Source organism: Pseudorca crassidens, chromosome 12 (genome assembly GCF_039906515.1).
Source record: "Pseudorca crassidens isolate mPseCra1 chromosome 12, mPseCra1.hap1, whole genome shotgun sequence".
NCBI lineage: Eukaryota > Metazoa > Chordata > Mammalia > Artiodactyla > Delphinidae > Pseudorca > Pseudorca crassidens.
In genome coordinates this window covers 41,941,027-41,959,942 of record NC_090307.1, presented here as the reverse complement: position 1 = coordinate 41,959,942, position 18,916 = coordinate 41,941,027, and the positions used below count along the sequence as shown (strand labels likewise).

Sequence of the window (18,916 nt, the reverse complement as noted above, 5' to 3'; positions counted from 1 at the left end):
AGATAAGATAAGCAAGAGTTCATGGATAAAGTTTTCGTGGACCCATAGGCAGAGTGGAGAGCGGATGGATGCCCACGAGGATCAGGGTCCTCCTCCATGTCATCTTCAGGAAGTCCCGTCACCTCCCGGTTCTCTGAGCCCCAGGTCTACCCCAGACCATGAGGCCAGCACTTCATGAAGACAGGCTTTATCACACTGGGCATCCCACTTAGTCTCTGGAATGGATTCCAGCGCCCTAATTTCAGTCCTGAGCATTCTGCTTCTCAGTGGCTCCTCCCGTCTCTGTCGCTGTGGTGCTCTTCCTTTGTGTCTGCTTTACCCTTCTCTCCCGTTGAGGATCATGGTTCACACTCTTCCTCTAGTTACACCCTGCTTGGCTGCCTTCAACCCCACCCTAGAAAAGGTCTCCAGACTCGGTCCTAGAATCTTGCACTTCAGAACCTAGAAAACACACTCCCACCCCTGGGTTCTTCCTGGACCCAGAGTCAGGGTCAAAACCATCCAGCCGGGCTTCCCTGGTGGCGCAGTGGTTGAGAGTCTGCCTGCCGATGCAGGGGACACGGGTTCGTGTCCCGGTCCGGGAAGATCCCACGTGCCGCGGAGCGGCTGGGCCTGTGAGCCATGGCCGCTGAGCCTGCGCGTCCGGAGCCTGTGCTCTGCAATGGGAGAGGCCACAATAGTGAGAGGCCCGTGTACTGCCAAAAAAAAAAAAAAAAAAAAAAAGAAAGGAAAAAAACCCATCCAGCCCTCACAGGGCATTAGATTAGATGATTCATTAGATCTTATCATGGGCTAGTACTCCTCAATCCTAAGAGAAATCTCTAAAAGTGTAATGCACTCCTTACTGCCTTAGAAACTGATGTAGTAGACACATTTTATCCTTTCTTCAAAATGCAGTCATAATTACATTATACAGTGTAGAATCGCTCTTTGGGAACATTTGTTGTCCTCTTCTACAGACAGACCAAGAGGTTATAGGATTATATGTGTCCTGGTCCCAGGAGAGACCCCGACACATACCTGCTTGCAGAAGCCTATGCGTTCAGCTTGTTTTTTCTGTTTTTGTTCTTGTCATTTGACTTGTTCTCACAAAAGTAGAGTGACGACCTCAGTTCTCTGTCCCTCTGAACAACATTATCTAGCAAAACTCATTACTCATTTAAAGAGGCTGTTTTCTCTCAACAAATTTTCTTCCCCATAGTAACTTTTCTTCACTGTTACCAAAACTCTCTGAAGTACACTTGAATTCACACCTTGTATTGTCTTCTGGGCTTCCTGCCTACAGAGATTCTCCTTCCAATTACTCTCCTTTCGTGAAAGAGCAGAACATCCTGAATCTCTGTGTGTGTCCTCTGTGGCACTGAGGAGCTATGACATACCAGGTCCTCAACAGACTAGCTGAACTAACTCTAAACCATTCCTGATGTTCCTGTCAGAATAGCCCAAATATTTCATCACTTCTAGGGGCCTGAACTCTCAGGCCCCACTGAAAAACATGTTCAAGTCCCACAGCAGAGTTGTATAGAGTTACATTCTTTGTGTGGGATTTGTACTGACACGTAGCTTTGCTGTAAAAGCAGATACCTGCAGAACCTCTGTGGCTTAAAAGGACAAAGTTTTACTTCTTGCTCATACTCCAGGTGTGCCATGGTCAGCTGGGGGCTCTGCTTTGCTCTGTGTCACTCACTCAGGAATGCAGGCTGACAGGCTCCCCAACTTGGAGCATTGCCGTTGTTGGGACAGACTGTATTCGTTTCCTATTGCTGCTGTAACCAGTTACCACAAACTTAAGTGCCTGAAAACAATGCAAATTTACTGTCTTCCAGTTATGAAGGTCACAGTCTGAAATGGGTCTCATTGGGCTAAGATCAAGGTGTCGGCAGGACTGTTTTCCTCCTGGAGGCTCTCGGGGAGAATCTGTTTCCCTCCCTTTCCAGCTTCTGGAGGCTGCCTGTGTGCCTTCCTCCATCTTCACAGCCAGAAGTGGAACATTTTCAATTCTCTCTGTTGCCTCTGCTCCATCGTCACATCTTCTTCCACTCTGCCTCTCCTGCCTCCCTCTTGTGAGGGTCCTTGTGATTACACTGGGCCCACCTGGAGAAGCCGGGATCATCTCCTTATCTCAAGATCCTTAATCACACTTGCGAGATCCTTTCTGTCCTGTGAGGTAACATATTCACAGGTTCCAGGGGTTAAGAGGACGTCTTTGGGGGGGCCATTATTCAGCTTACCACACAGAGGGAGGTGATGGTGTCCAATCACACGCAGGCTTAAATATTCCACCCAGAAATAGTCACACTTCACTTTTCATTGGTCAATCAAGTCACATGGCCACACCTAACTTTTATGAGGCAGGAAGTACAATCTCTCATGTATCTAGAATGAAGGGAATAAGAATAAACACCCTGAATTCTTCTTCAGGATTAGGATGAAGGAGAATGCAAAAGGCCTTCACTACCATGGTAACAACAAAATAAATCTACATGAACGAAGAATCATACTTTTCTATTTGGTGAATAGGTTGTAGATGCGAGGAAGCCCTGATTAACTGAATTTCAGGTAGGAATGAGCCCCCCATGGTTGAGCCAAAAGCCCCAGCTGAGGCAAACACCTAGTCTGGTATAGGTAGATAGAAGAGCAGGCCTGCTCTAGAGGAAGACAGTGTGGGCAGGAGGCAGCCAAGATTTACATGGTTGAACAAAAGAAAACAAATATAAACCCCCAGACCCAAGAAGCTGAGCAACTCATAAGCAGAGTGAACATAAAGAAAATCACACCCAGTCACTTTGTAATCAAAATGCTGACAACAAAGTTAAATAAAAAAATCTAAAAAGGAGCCAGAAGAAAAAAGACATATTATATGCATACAAAATTAAGCTGACATCTCATCGGAAACAATAAGGCCAGAGACAATCTTTAAGTGCTGAAAGAAAAAAAATGTCTGCAACTTAGAATCTATAAACTACCAAAATATATTATAAAAATTAAGGCAAAATAAAGGCATTTTTTGATAAACAAAAGCTGAGAGTCATCCCTAGCAAATTCACACTACAAGAAATGCTAAACAAGTTCCTTGAGGCTGATAGAAAATAACATCAGATTGAGTAAGTTAACAAGAGAGAAAACACACATTTCAAACATAAGGATTAAAAGGGGGTTATTGTTAGCAATTCTGCAGAGATAAAGGATTAATAAAGGTGAATAAAGGGTTTTTGAACAATTTTATGCTAAAAAGTACTAAGTCAGATAAGAAGGACAAATTCCTTGAAAAACACACTTACCAAAACTGACACAGGAAGAAATAGAGAATCTGAAGATCCTCATGTTGATTTTAAAAATTGACTGTGCAATGAAAAACCTTTTGCAAAGAAAACTTCTGTCAAAGATAGTTTCACTGGTAAATTCTATCCAACCTGCAAGGAAGAAATTATACCAACTATACACAAACTGTTTCAGAGAATAGAGGAGAAAATCATTTCCCAATTTTTAAAACTTTTGGCCAGCCCCAACCCTAAGACCAAAACCAGACAAAGACATTACAAGAAAAGAAAACCACAGACCAATATCCCTTTTGAACATAGACACAAACATCCTTAACAAAATGCTAGCAAACTGAGCCTAGCATTTTTTTTTATGACCAAAAACTAGCGTTTTTTTCCTCAGGAATGTGAGGTTGTTTTATTTAAAAATATTAACATAATTCATCATATTATCAAAATAAAATGGAAAAATCATATGACCATCTCAGTAGATACAGGAAAAGCAGTCTACAAAATTCAGCACCTATTCATAATAAAAACTCTCAGCATGCTAGGAATAAAAGGAAACTTTCTCAACCTGACAGAGGTAATTAAAAAAAAAAAACCTATACGTAACATCATATATAATGATGAAATATTGGAATTTTCACCTTAATATGGAGAGCAAGGCAACACTGTTCACTCTCATTACTTCTCTTCAACATTGCACTGGAGCTCACTATTCACTGGGACAATAGGGCAAAAAAAAAAATAGGCATATAAATTGGAAAGAAAGAATTAAAACTGTCTAGAGCTAATAAGTGAATTCAGCAAGGTCTCGGAATACAAGGACAATATACAAATATAAATTGTATTTCTATACACTAGCAGCAAAAATTAAAAAATTAAATTTAAAAAATACCATTTGAAAAAATGGGTCAGATTGAGGGATGTTGGAATTATGTTTATGGCGTGTTGGAATTATGCATATGATGGTAGTAATGAATGATCTGAAAATAAAATGAAGAAATAATTCCATTACAGTAGCATAAGTAGCATAAAATAGAATAACATACTTAGGAATAAATTTAACCAAGGAGGCAAAAGACTTGCAGGCTGAAAACGTTGTTGAAAGAAATTAAAGACCTAAATAAGTGGAAAGACATCTCATTTTCATGTATTGGAAGACTTAATATTGTTAAGATGACAATACTTCCCAAAAGCAACATATAGATTCAATGCAATTCCTATCAAAATCCCGATGGCATTTTTTTTACAGAAATAGAAACGCAGCCTTATATTCAGATGGAATCTTAAGGAATTCCAAATCACTAAAATAATCTTGAAAAGAACAAAGTTTCTGGACTCACACTTCCTGATTTCAAAACTTACTAAAAACCTATGGTATCAAAACTGTTGTACTGGCATGAGAACAGATATAACACCAATAAAATGGAGTAGAGAGCCCAGAAATAAACCCTTACATATATGATCAGTTGATTTTCAACAAGGGTCAAGACACTTTAATGTGGAAAGGACAGGCTTTTTAACAATTAGTAATAGAAAAACTGTATATCCATATGCAAAGGAATGAAGTTGGGCCTTTACCTTACACCATATACAAAAATTAACTCAAAATGGATTAACGACCTAAGCGTAAGAGCCAAAACTATAAAACTCTTAGAAGAAAACATATAGGAAATGTTTCATGATATTGGATTTGGCAGTGATTTATTGGATATGACACCAAAAGTACAGGCAACAACAACAAAAAATAGATAAATTGGACTTCATCAAAATTTTATAAGTTCTGTGCACGAAAGAACACTATCAAGAGAGTAAGTAAAAAGACCACCTACAGAACGGGAGAAAATATTTGCAATTCATATATCTGATAAGGGTCTAGCAATCAGAATATCTAAAGAACTTTATAACTCAACAACAAAAAGACAAGAGGCTAATTTAAAAAATGGGCAAAGGACTTGAACAGACATTTTCCAACAAATATATACAAATAGCCAATGAAAAGATGCTCAACATCATTAGTCATTAGAGCAACGCAAACCAAAACCACAATGAGGTATCACTTCACACCCACTAGGATGGCTAAAAAAAAAAAAAAAGACCAGAAAATAAACAAGTGTTGGGGAGAATATGGAAATATTGGAACCCTCATACATTGCTGGTAGGAATATAAACTGTACAGCCACTGTGGAAAACATTTTGATGGTACCTGAAAAAGTTAAACACAGAATTACCAAATGACGCAGCAAGTCTACTCCTAGATATATACCCCAAAGAACTGAAAACTATTCTAACAAAAACTTGTAAATGAGTGTTCATAGCAGCACTATTCACACTAGCCATAAGGTGAAACAACCCAAATGTCCACCAACTGATGAATGGATAAATAAAATGTGGTTTATCCACACAATGGAATATATCAGCCATAAAAAGGAATGAAGTACTGATACATGCTACAACATGGATGAACCTCAAAAACATGCTAAGTGAAAGAAGCCAGATGCAAAAGACCACACATTACATGATTCCATTTGTATACAATATCCAGAATAGGTAAAGCTGTAGAGACAGAAAGCAGCACAGTGGTTGCCAGGAGAGGTAGAAATGGAGACTGTTAATGGACACAGGTTTCTTCTGGGGGATGATGAAAATGCTCTAAAATTAGATAGTAGTGATTGTTGCACAACAACTGAATTGTACACATTAAAAAGGTTTTTACACTATGTAAATTATATGTCAAAAAAATTCTATGCAACATAGGACTATACACCAAAAAGTGAATACTGTCACTATACACCTATTAGAATGGCCCAAATCCAGAGCACTGACAACACCAAAAGCTGACAAGGATGAGGAACAATAGAACTCTCATTCATGGGGGAGAATGCAATATGGTACGGCCACTCCCGAAGACAGTTTGACAATTTCTTACAAAACTAAGCGTACTCTTACTATATGATCCAGAAACCACGCTCCTTGGTATTTACCCAAAGGAGTTGAAAACTTACGTCTACACAAAAACCTGCCTATGGATGATAACAGCAGCTCTGTCCATAATTGCCTAGACTTGGAAGCAACCAAGATGACCTTCAGTAGGTGAGAAGATAAATTGTGGCACATTCAGGCAATGGAATATTATTCAGGGCTAAGGTCATATGAGATAGTAAGCCATACAAAGATGTGGAGGAAAATTAAATGCATATTAGTAAGTGAAAGAAGCCAGTCTGGAAAGGCTACCTCATGTGTATGAGTCCAACTGTATGACATTCTAGAAGAGGCAAAACTATGGAGACAGTAAAAAGACCAGTAGTTGCCAGGGGTTGGGGGAGGGGAGAGATGAATAGGCAGAGCACAGAGGATTTTTAGGGCATGAAGATACTCTGTATGATACCATAATGATGGATGGATGTCATAATACATTTATCTAAACCCTGACATCATACTCAAAATAATTCAAGATGAATAACAAACTTAAATAGAAAAGGGAACCAAAATGCTTTTAGCAGAGAGCATGGGAGAATATCTTCATGACCTTGAGGTAGGCAAAGATTGCTTAGAACACACAAAAAAACCCCATTAACTGTACAAGAAATACAGTGATCAATAAAAGGGCAGCAAAATTAAAATTCAGTTCATCAAAAGATACCATTCAGAGAATGAAAAGGCTGAACAGCACTGATGACGATCACAGCCTGATTAGCGGCAGAGGGCCTCAGCACTGTTGCTGGCTTCCCACTCACCTGCTTCAAAGGCTTGGAGCTTTGCAAAGTCCTTATCAAGTCCTACCCATCTTTTCTCTCGCTTAGATTGATAGATTGACAGGTTGTGAAGGTTGCATTTGGCCCTGACCAATTTAAGAGCTTTTTTGTCTAACAACAAAGCCTACACCTCTACTAACATTTCTGCAAATACCAATCGGCCATGGTTTTCTCAACTTCCTTTTTACTATTCAATTGGTAGCCAAGTGGCACGAAAGGCCTTAAGAGTCACATTTTTAACATCGTAATGAAATTGACAGTTCTGAAACTGCCTGCATATTACCTCAGCCTGCTCGGAAGCATCTCTGTAAACTTTACACCGTGAATACTAAAGCACTTCATATCTCGCAAAGCACATTGACATGAAATTTCACATAAGCTCCACAACACACAGGGATTATTACCTTCATTTTCAGATGAGCACATTAAGATTTCTGAGCATTCCTGTTAACCTATCCTTTACCTATCTAGTAAGCAGAGGTGTGGAGTGCAAACCCAGATCCTCGGCCTCCAGATCCAGACTTCTCACCTCCCTGTCAGGCCTGGCCCTGGGACATGGTACAAATAGTCTCAGTCACTAACTCTCCTTCGTCAGCATGGGGGTGAATCTGTGTGCAAACAACATTTGGCAGAATTTACAGAATGGTGATGGAACCAACCAGACAATGTGCCTGTCTCAACATGAGCTTGTGCCCTGTGAGTAGCCAACGTGGAACCGCCGAAGGCTCTGGGCAACTGAAGGTTTTGTTTCATGAAAGTAAGCAGCGCTAGGACCTCCAAGTATGAGCAGACCAGTCAGATTTTGTTTAAACTGGGGATCCTTTGAGCACCAGTTACCAGTGGAAGGGAAGTGAGCAAACTGCCTAAAGAGACCAACTCAGCAGGCTCTGGGTGTGGGCAGTGCTCAGAAACGAGCTTTAAGATGTTGAAGTCACTCAGTTGCTCCGCAGCTTTTTGATTGGCTGATTGTATCGTGAGCCTTCTAATCGTTGATTCGTTTTGAAATGCCAAAGCCCTTGCTAACAAAACGAAACAGACGGGGAGGATCACTTGACAGAGGACTGGGCACGTAGGGGACTCAGTGGAAGTTGTGCCAGCAGCCCCCTGCCCTAACCCTTTTGGGCCAAGTTTTCTGTCCCAACCCACACAGAGTGGAAGGGTATGAAACCAGGGAGCAGCTGGCAAAGGGGGGAAAATGGGTGCCAGGACTGAGGTGTGAGGAAGCCCAAAAGACTAGATGGCAGGTAAAACAAAACAGGGAGGTGTTCGGATTTTAGCGGCGGGGCAGGACTGCGCGACAGGGTTCGTGGTGCGTATTTCAGTCTTTCAAAGGCACTTGCCAGCCCGTTGATTTTCCATTCAACCGAGTCTGCCATAAGTTGATTCCATGATGGTGTCATAATGTGTTCTGTGCCACACATAGGCAAGCCAAGGCACTAGCATTATATTTGAGATATTTCTTCCGAGAACAAGAAAAGCTTCTCCCCAAATTTCCCCCGGATAACATCTCTCCCCTTCTCAAATCCTCCCATTCCCCATAAAACAACAACAGCACAAGAAATAAATGAGGGATGAAATCAGAGTAACAAGTATTTATAACTTCACAAATTACTCCAAGAAAGAATGGACCAGACTTCACATACGCACAATAATATATGGAATCTTCTTGCTTGGGGTGTACGGCACCTCACTACTACCGGAAATTACTGCTTCGTTATCACAATTCCTACAAGGTAGAATGTGGTGGAGTCAGCAAAAATGCTTTTATGGGAAGTCTGCAAATAATACTATTTCTTATGGGAGAAATAATTTTGGCAACAATGTCTTCTTTCCAAGTCATACCATGTAACATATTACTTTCTGAATCAGAAATAAGTCAAACCACAATTTTTTAAAAAAATCAATTATTTATTTTTGGCTGCGTTGGGTCTTCGTTGCTGTGCACGGGCTTTCTCTAGTTGCAGCAAGCGGGGGCTACTCTTCGTTGTGGCACGTGGGCTTCTTATTGCGGTGGCTTCTCTTATTGCAGAGCACGGGCTCTAGGTGAGCAGGCTCAGTAGTTGTGGCTCACAGGCTCTAGAGCACAGGCTCAGTAGTTGTGGCACACGGGCTTAGTTGCTCCGCGGCATGTGGGATCTTCCCGGACTGGGGCTCAAACCCGTGTCCCCTACCTTGGCAGGCAGATTCTTAACCTCTGTGCCACCAGGGAAGTCCCCAAACCAGAATTTTTAAAGGACATAGTAATAGTGGTTCTTAATTATTATATCTTGAATAGATAATAGATATTTAAAATAGCAGTAAAGAAGGTTAAAGTGGGTGAGTTTTCACTTGGTAACCAATGATACTTTATCATGTCTATAGTTTGAAAGGCAGCATTTAGGATCCACAAGTAAGATTTTCTTCAGTGATATGGGATTCAGCAGTTGCTGCTCTATTGGGGGTTGTAGAATGACTTTTCAAAAAAAGCCGTTTTTTTTTAAAGCCAACTTTTTCTCTTAGAACAGTTTTAGATTTACAGAAAAGGTGCAAAGATAGTACAGAGTTCCCACATAGCCCACACCCAGTTTCCCTGATAATTAACTTTTTAGGTTACATTTGCTAGAATTAATGAACCAATATCGTTACATTGTTATTAACTAAACTCCATACCTTATTTCAGGTTTCCTTAGTTTTTGCTTGATGTCATTTTCTGCTGCAGGATCCCATTTAGGACATCACATTACATTTCATCATTATGTCTCCTTAAGTTCCTCCTGATTATGATGATTTCTCAGACTTTCCTTGTTTTTGATGGCCTTGACAGTTTCGAGGAGTACTGGTAAGTTATTTTGTAGAGTGTTGTTCAGGTGGGATTTGTCTGAGGTTTTTCTCATAATTGGAGTGGGCCTGTTGGGTTTTGGAAGGAAGACCACAGAGGTGAAGTGTAATTCTCATCACATCCTATCAAGGTACATGCGAGCAACATGACTTACCACCAGGATGTTAATAGGATGATGTTTTACTTTACTGGGAAGCAGGGAGCTTGCTGAAGGATGGGCCAGAACCCCAGCCCCCAAGCGTGTGTAGGAGAGGTTGTAGGGGAGGGGCCTGAGCTCCAGAGAACAGAAACCTGACGAAGCAGGGACCTGTTCCTCTTGGGAAATCCCGGTGGTTTACACTGCCTAGTAATGAGATTGCTTCCAAAGCGGGAAAGCGTGCCCTGTGCCTGGTCCCATCGGGGGCCTGGTGAGTGGATGCCTTTCGATGCTCAGGAAGGGTTTTGACAGTGCTGCAAGGAAGCCCAGGGACCCTCTGTGTCTGCGGGGGGGTGGGGAGGGGTATGGGGGTTCAGGTGAGAGTAATTTATGAACAAGGATATTTGCTTAGCGGGCAGAGGCTATGTATAAAATGTAAGCCCCCTGAAGGGAGCATCCTAAGTAAATTAAGGCACAAGCATTATACAGATATGGCACAAAACCAGCTGGTAGGAGAAACACGCCTGAGGTTTGAATCCAAGTGTTAGAAGGCGCAGAGCATGGGGACATCCCAGGCTAGGCTGAAAAGTGTTCAGCACGGCTCAGGGCTGCAAGGCTGGAAGGCAGCAGCCAGCTGGGTCTGTAACGAGGCTGTCTGCACAGCACACTGGACCTCAGCTGTGCTCCGCTCCCTCTCTCCACCAGGCCTCGGGGATGGAGGTTACATCTCTACTCGTTTCCCCTTGTTCGCATTCCAGGACTCCGCCTGGCATGGGGGCTGGAATTCTTTCAGGCCCGGGGTTTCTACATGAGCTCCTATGTGGAAAGTCGCTGGGCTGCTCCAGGATGTCCTCCGCTGTGCCCCATCCTGTCCTCCTTATCACAGCTGCAGGCGGCCTGAGCCACATTCCTCCTGCCTGAGTCATTGCCCCAGGCCCCAGGCTGCCTTTCCTCCAGCTTGGCGTGGGGCCAGCCCCTGTGCGGCCCATCTCGTTGCTTGTCCCTTTATTGTCAAGAATGCTACAGATTTATTTTTGTCGCCTGCATGGAATGGCAGCTATTAGCCAAAGAAAATTTTCCATACGTTAAGTTCTTCCCTTTCCTTTTCAGCATCCTTCTCATCAAGATCTAGCCTATCTCATCCCTACTGGGCCCTACTCCTAATCACAGCATTATCTGTATACTTTTTAACTTAGGTTTCCTTGATGGTTATAACACCATTTGATCAAAAGTCTAAGCTATGTTTTTAGGTTTAGCCCGTGCACGCCCATCCACCCACTGGTGGACTTCTGACCTCCACCTTCCTGCTTGTTGATGTCTTATCCCCTAGAGCACCTTACTAACCCTCCTATGGCAGAAGGCTTCCATTCCCCACATGAATGGATGAATGAATGAAAGGGAACAAACACAATGTTGCCTAATGTCTAAAGCAAGTGATTTTGAATTTGTTGAATTAACTGGAAAATTTGACACCAGGTGGATCTTATTTTTCGTAGATAACTGGCAGGCCCCTGGAATCCTGTCATATTCAATTTCAAGTTTAAAATACCTCTAATACATAATTTGGGGCTAAATTTTGTGCTAATTACTTGATTCTAGATAAGCAACAAGACATTATGGTGGTTTTGGAAAAGGTATGGAAGGAAAACTTAAAATTGAAAACATTCTCTTCATGGCCATTGACATTTTTACCCAGAAATTACAGTGAGACTGCCTAGTATCCCCACAGCATAACTTAAGTCAGGGGGTATTTATTCTGAGCACAACCCTCTTACTTTTAAGAATTATTCTCTAAACATTGAATGCCCATTATGTATCACGCAAGATGATTAGTAATTTCTAGTCATTTTTCCCTAAAAGAGGAAATATTCCCTAGTGTACTCACTTCTACTCTCTCCGTGGTTTAGTCATCAAATGTTTACCAAGCTCTACCATGTGCCAGATGCTCTCAGTGCCAGGCTCCCTGCCCTTAAAGGGCTCAGCCTGGCGACCATGCAAGGCATCTAGCATGGAGCCTGTGGACCACCAGAGCTAGCGGGTGTGTGTGTGTGTGTGACAGGGAAGGGACAGGGAAGCTTTCTGGAGGAGGTAACTGCTAAGCTGAGTGCTGAGGGATAAGGGAACTCTCCAAGCTGTAGCAGACAAGGAACGAGCTCGCCACGTTGTGGGAAATGAAATGTTGTGTTGGACACAACTTATTTGAAAGGAGACATTAGGCCAGAAATTTAAATGGGAATTAAGAAGCAGTCTTCCATATCCAGGACATAGCTCTGCGGTAAAACCAGGATGCCAAGTCTCCATCCCTTCATCAGGATCTGCTCCTCAAGAAGTGGTGAGGCTTGGTGAATGAGGATTCCAGAGAAGCCAGGGCACATCCTCCCAGACACCTTTCTCCTTCCCGGCAGCCTCATGACCAGCTTGGACCATGACTCCTGTGCAGCCCTGGGCAGACAGCCCAATATCCCTGGGCCTCAGTCTCCTTCATGGTTAAACTTGGAGCAGTGATGCTCCCCAGTTAGGAGCTGTTTCTCTGAGTTCTTGGCCCAGCTCTTGTAAAATGCAGATACTGCTAGGCACCTAAATGAGTTCATGCTGGTCTCAGCATTGTGTATAGGTAACAGGAAGTGTTTGCCCATGGTGAGGGTGTGTGTAGACAGAATGGGGTTGGGCCCTTCCTTACAGAGGGACCTGCGCATGGGGTGGGAGGGAGAGGAAGCAGTGCCTGGCTTAGAGCTTTGCTTCTGGCCCCGCCAGTCCCCGTTTACTCTGATTTAAAAGACAAAACAGAAGCTATAGTTTCTGGAATGATCCTGGGTCACAGACTCTTCAGAAATGGAAGGTACCTCACCACTCATCACTCCCACCCTTGATTCAGTCCAGTCAATTTCTGTTCTTTTCCATTAGATCCAATGACTTAGACGGGAACAAAGCAGTAGTTTAAATAAATATCATATCTGGCAAAGCCATGAAGCATTTTCCGCCTAGTTGTTGGTTCTCACTCAATTACTTGTGAAGCGTGTAAGTCGCGCAAGCCTCACTGCTGGGTGTGGTGATGGCAGTGAAAGGTGGTTTAGAAGAAATGTGTCCACCCAGTCTTCTCCTTTAGAGAAAGTGTATTGCTCAGGGTTCTCCAGAGACACAGAACCAGTTGGATGTGTGTATACCTGTAGATGTAGAAAGAGAGAGATTCATTTTAGGGAATTGGCTCACGTGATTGTGGGGCTGGCAAGACTGCAGTGTGAAGGGCAGGCCAGCAGGCTGGAGAGCCAGGGAAGAGCTGAGGTTGCAGCTGGAGTCCAAAGGCAGCCTGAAGGCAGAATTTCTCTTCCAGGGCCCTCCATCTTTTTCTCTGAAGGCCTTCAACTGACTGGATGAGTCCCACCCATATTATGGAGAGTAAAGTGCTTTACTCAAAGTTCACTGGTTTAAATGTTAATCTCATCTAAAAAATACTCTCACAGTGACTTCTAGACTGCTGTTTGACTAGATATCTGGGCACTGTGGCCACCAGGTTGCACACAGAGTTAACCGCCACGGAACAGTCCTGGCATGGTCATTTCGGCGTTCTCGTGGTACATCCAGGCAGAGACCCTGTGCTCCTTCTCACCCTCCTCAGGTAGCTCCAGGCCAGCCTTCTGCCAGAGGAAGCAGGGGCTGAAAGGAGCCCTGGGCCTGGATGGAGGGGCCTGGCTCACTGCCCTCACTGCCTGCTGGTAGCCATGCCGTTTCTCCTCTTGGACTTCAGGTTCCGTGGGCGTAAAGTGGACATGCCGCTCTACCCGCCTCACAGGAGCGACGTGAGCATTAAATGGAAATACCGTTTGCATTCCGTTAAGTGCAGTCGTTGCGCTGTCAGGAGGAGCCAGCATTCCTGACTTGGAGCGGGGCAGAGAGGGTCCCGCATGCTGATGGGTGGGGTGGGGAGGTGGGGACTTCCCTCATGGACCGAGGCAACATGGGGAGGAGCGTCCACCCTCAAGGACGAGCCTGAGCTCTGCCTGCGGGAAATACTCCCAACCCAGAGCTCCTAAATTGAGCTTTTTGCTCTTTTAAAATTACTATATGTTCTTTCCAAAAATTCCAAAATTTCAGGGTAAAAACTTCCCCTCCTTCATCACTCCTTCCCTAAATCCACACCCTTCTCCAAAGGAGGCAACTGTTAACTCCCTGGCATGAATCATTTCACACCCCTTCTCACTGATTTCTTTTGTCACTACAAAAAATGGGGTTTGCCTATGGTTTTGTGATTTTTAAAATTCACTTAGCAATATACCATATGTGCTTTTTCGTGTCTATATCTGACTTTTTGTATACTGGATTTTTTTTCCCTATTCACTAAATTAGAGAAAAAAGGTTAAAGAAGAAAAAAAAGGTAAATAAAAAGGCTTCTTACAAATTAAAAGATGAACCTCACTGTAGACCTAGGACATCAGCTTTCTGAGAGAGCGCCCACAGTGTTCTCTGCGGAGGGCCCTGGCCAGGCAGTGCTACCGCGAGGGCTGCCTTTGCCCCCAGACCCACTGACGCCTTCCCTCCCTGGAGTTCTGCCTTGCCTTCTGCCCCTGTAGCCTGTGTGCCTCTGAGGCTGAGCCACAGGTTGGCCCTCCGCCACTCCATAAGCAAAGAAATAGCGGTGTCGAATTTCAGAGAGAATGGTAATGAGTGGGCACACTTAGGGTATTGTTTCTTTAACAAAACCTTCCAGGCAGGCAAGCATGGAGTTTGGGGGAATTGTGCTAGTGTGTGCTTTGGGGACACCTCACTTTCAAGGTCTGGTACTGAAAAGACCAGAAACTCTCTTATCTTTATCTCTAGTTAGCAGTTTCCTCCCCAGTTGTTATTAGGGGAGAAATCGGTCACCGAGGCCTCAGCTGGATCCCTGAAAAAAGCCCTTGCAGTATTCCACATTGCAAAAGCCCAGGACATTGCTGGGAAGATCCGAGGCTCTGAGTCCCCGCGGCTGGTGGAGGTGACTCATCTTCCTGACCCCAGCAGAGGAGAGCGGCGTGTTTGGTGCGTACTGTGAGCCTGTCAGCACTCAGCATCCTGTTGGCCAGGAAAACGCTGCCCCTTCCCGGGAAAGCCTTTGTCTGCAGTTGGAACACAAGCACCCGTGGACAGAGGCCACGGAGTCATGGAAGAAAACCAGGTTGAATCCAGGGGCTCCGTGTTTGTAGTGGGAAGAGAGATGCCCCCATTTTCCCACCGAATCCTGTCACCAAAACAAGTAGGCAACTTGGCCTACTTTTGTTCTTGAGGGTTTCCCGGCCCATTATTACAACAAAAAGTGGTAGCAGACATGGTGGATACCAAGGAAGGCATAAAGCAAGAATGGTTTGGAAGAGGTCCAGTGAGTGGTTTCTATTGCCCCCTCCTCATCTGGAGGACCTCGTTCATCAGAGTCCTCCCCAACCCCGCCACGACTCCTCTCTTCCCCTGGCCTCAGCCATGGATCACTTATTTACTTAGCTAGTAATTTACCCCTTCCCTTGCTCCATAAAAATGTTGAGACAGCTTATAAAAATACACAGAATAAAGGATGGACTAAATGACCACGATAAGTAAGGAAGAAGACAAGGAAAACAGCTGACAGAGCAGCAATGAGCTGCACGATGAGCACACGGGAATGTCTGTCAGACGATGCTGTTCAGTTACTACAAGTGGGCTGCAAATTTGGGCCTAAGAGTCCTAGAAGCCAAAGAAAAGAACCAGAATAATCAGGCAGAAGGTGCATATCGGCAAGTCAGAAAAAGATCTGCCTTTTTAATGTAGAGACCAGGGAGAGGTGAGGAATCACAGTTCACAGTTTGCATGTGGGCCAGGGACTGCGTTAAAGGCTCTTCTGACATTTTCTCATTTGATCCTGGCAATCATGTCAGGTGGATACTATTATGACACTCATTTTACAGATAAGGAAACTGAGAATTTAAGAGTAAGTTAGTAGTTTGCCCAAGACCAGAGAGTTAGTCAGTTGTAGAAATGAGATTCAAACCTAGGCTATCAGGCTCCATGTCTGGGTGCCAAGCTAGGAGGCTAACCTTGCAGGGCAGTGGGGGGCCCTCAGGGCTATTTCTGCAACAGATGCAACAGGGATTTCTGTAGGACTGTGTCTCCTCACTTCTTTCAATACAATTCCTAAATATAGGCACAGAAGCATAAATGTAGTTAAAATTCTGCGAAAGCACTTCCTTCAACTAAAACAGCTTGTCCAGGTGCTTAGTTCTTTGAAGATCTAATTTTCTTCTCTGTATAGATGTATAAACATTGCAGATTCTATCAGGAAGTAGATCAACAGGTATTTTCTCAAACCACAGTCATTTTAATGCATCCCAAACCCACTCTAGTACGTTTTATTTATTCCTCAGAAGGAACTAGAAGCTGATGTCTTTAGTCTCTCTACTCCCACGCCTACCCCTACATGGGAAATACTCTTATAGCCTCCAGGACAATGGAACTCACAACGAAGACCTCTATTAACCAATGTCTTGAGGACAACTTCACCTGACGTGTTGTTCTTTTCTTCCAACCTATTCTTTGTGAAATGCTTTGGGAATTGGGTATTCCCTCTACTTAAGACCATGTACCATTCAGCAGCATTTCTCAAACTTTCAGCTTCCATAAACCCCTTTACGCTCATGCAGACCACCAATTTTAGGTAAAAATTCATCACAATTTTTAGTAATAAAAACATCATACTCTAAAAAAAAACCTTTTTATTATGAAGAAATTCAAACACCTATGAAAGTAGAATAGTGTAATGAACCTCTGTGTACCCATCACTCAGCTTCAACAGTTACTGGCCAATCTTGTTTCAGCACTACTCACACCAACTTCCTCTTTCCCATATTATCCTGAAGCAAATCCCAGATAACACATCATTCCATCCATAAATATTTCCGTATGTGTTTCTAAAAGATATGAATCCTTTCTTTTAACATGACAAGACCATTATCACAACTAAAAGTATTCATAAGAGTTCCTAAATATCATCAAATATCAAATTTCCAATTGTTTCAAAAATGTTTTAATTTCTTTTTGTTTGAATCAGGATCCAAATAAGGCTTGCACATTCCTACCAGATAGAACATTATTTTAAATATCACTAATCATTTCATGCATTTGCAAGAGGACATCATTTTCAGTCTCTTCCCAAGGTATCTGTCCTCTTTGCTCTGGTTTCTTTACTCTGTACTCAAGCAGTTTCTTTCCTTACCTTTTGTTTTTGCTAAGTTAAGCATTCCCAACTCACAGTTATAGGTCGCTGGAAACAGCACCAAGTATCTGGTATTGCTTTATGATGGCCATGGATTCAGAAGTGAGACATTTCTCATTGAAAATACTTTTAGCGCAATTACAAAACACATTCAAAATCCAGATGGATGCGTGCTTTAACTTGGGAGATGGGGACAAAATGGGTCCTTCTCATCCACACAGACTGCCCTCAGCTCTCGAAAGCATTTGTCCAACATTACAGGTAGTTAGTTCTAAACTGTTCCCAATAGTAGATTGCTTTCTTCCTATTAAAGACAAGTATCAGATATTGGGAAAGAGCCAAACTCCACTCAGAGCAGATTGGACCTCAGTTTCGTCTTAAGAAAACAATCTGGTTTTTCAAATGTTTTCCCTTCTAAAGGACCAAGTTCATCCTTTGGATACTACAGGTCAGTGCCAGAAATGACAAGGTATCTCAGACAAATAACCAGTGGATGTGCCGTGATGGGCAAAGTCAAGTTCATCCAAAGTTGTGGAAAGGCCCTCTGACAGCAGAGGGGAAAGCAGAGGGGTGGGGGTCAGACTGTTGGAAAGAGCACCTAAGAGGACACTGAAAACATCCAGACAGGAAGTGAGGTCAGGCAGGAACAGAGCTGAAAGAAGAGAAAGTATCAGTGTGAGAAAAAGGGGGCTTGGGTCGGATTGAACATGAGGGATGAATATGGAGCAGGGAGGAATCTTCAGTGACATTTGTGTTTCTGACTCCAGTGCTGGGGAGCTGCGTAAAAAGGAATCCTAAATAGACACACACACAGGCCTGCACACACACACACACACACACACACACACACACACACACACACACACACACACACAGAAGAACCCCCTTCCAAACTGCCCATGAGCCTGGGTGTACAGAGCCAGCTGACCTGTGAATTAGAAAACATACCCCCCTGGGCTTCCCCGGTGGCGCAGTGGTTGAGAGTCTGCCTGCTGATGCAGGGGACACGGGTTCGTGCCCCAGTCCGGGAAGATCCCACATGCTGTGGAGAGGCTGGGCCCGTGAGCCATGGCCGCTGAGCCTGCGCGTCCGGAGCCTGTGCTCTGCAACAGGTGAGGCCACAACAGTGAGAGGCCCGTGTACCGCAAAAAAAAAAAAAGAAAAGAAAACATACCCCATACCCCACGGGAAATATTCTCTTTGTAGTTGCAACAAGGGTCTCAACACTGGCTGCACATCACCATCATCTGGGGAGTTTAAGAAACACTATGCCCGGCAGCACACCCCCGCCCCCTCCCAGCTCAGGCCAGTTGAGTCCGAATCCCTGTGTATTTTGACACCTCCTTCTACACCCCTCTGTCTCCCTGCAGAGGTGATGCTGATGTACAGCGGGGCTGAGAACCACTGGACCAGGCATGCACAGCGAGGGCTGTTTCAGCACCAAATTACCTGCCTGTTCAGAACCTGTGGGAGGACTCCTTGGAGCTGCTCACAGCTCGAAGCTTAGCTTGGCTCAGCCTGGATCCCTGTTGCTTGGGGTGAGAGAAGTGACCTGACCTTCAGAACTCAGCTCTCTGGCCAAAATAAGGGCTGGCAAGGAAGGCCTGGCAGGGGAAAAGGAAAGAAGGGAGCCAGGTGTCCAGCACACGTGCTTCCCCTCTGCCTGCGGAAGGCAGTGGTCTCAACCTCCTGTGCGTCACAGGCACGCTGGGATACTTGTCAAATGCA

The 18,916-nt window shown here is 43.9% G+C and overlaps 1 long non-coding RNA gene across 1 annotated transcript; it reads right to left on the bottom strand.

Moving 5' to 3' along the window:
• Positions 1 to 1,506: 1,506 nt before the first annotated feature.
• Positions 1,507 to 4,031, bottom strand: LOC137204115 (uncharacterized). Its single transcript, XR_010933427.1, has 3 exons — positions 3,911 to 4,031; positions 3,282 to 3,413; positions 1,507 to 2,376 (listed from the first exon to the last, which is right to left on the bottom strand). It is a non-coding gene; the product is annotated as an uncharacterized lncRNA (long non-coding RNA).
• Between the last annotated feature and the right edge of the window lie 14,885 nt (positions 4,032 to 18,916).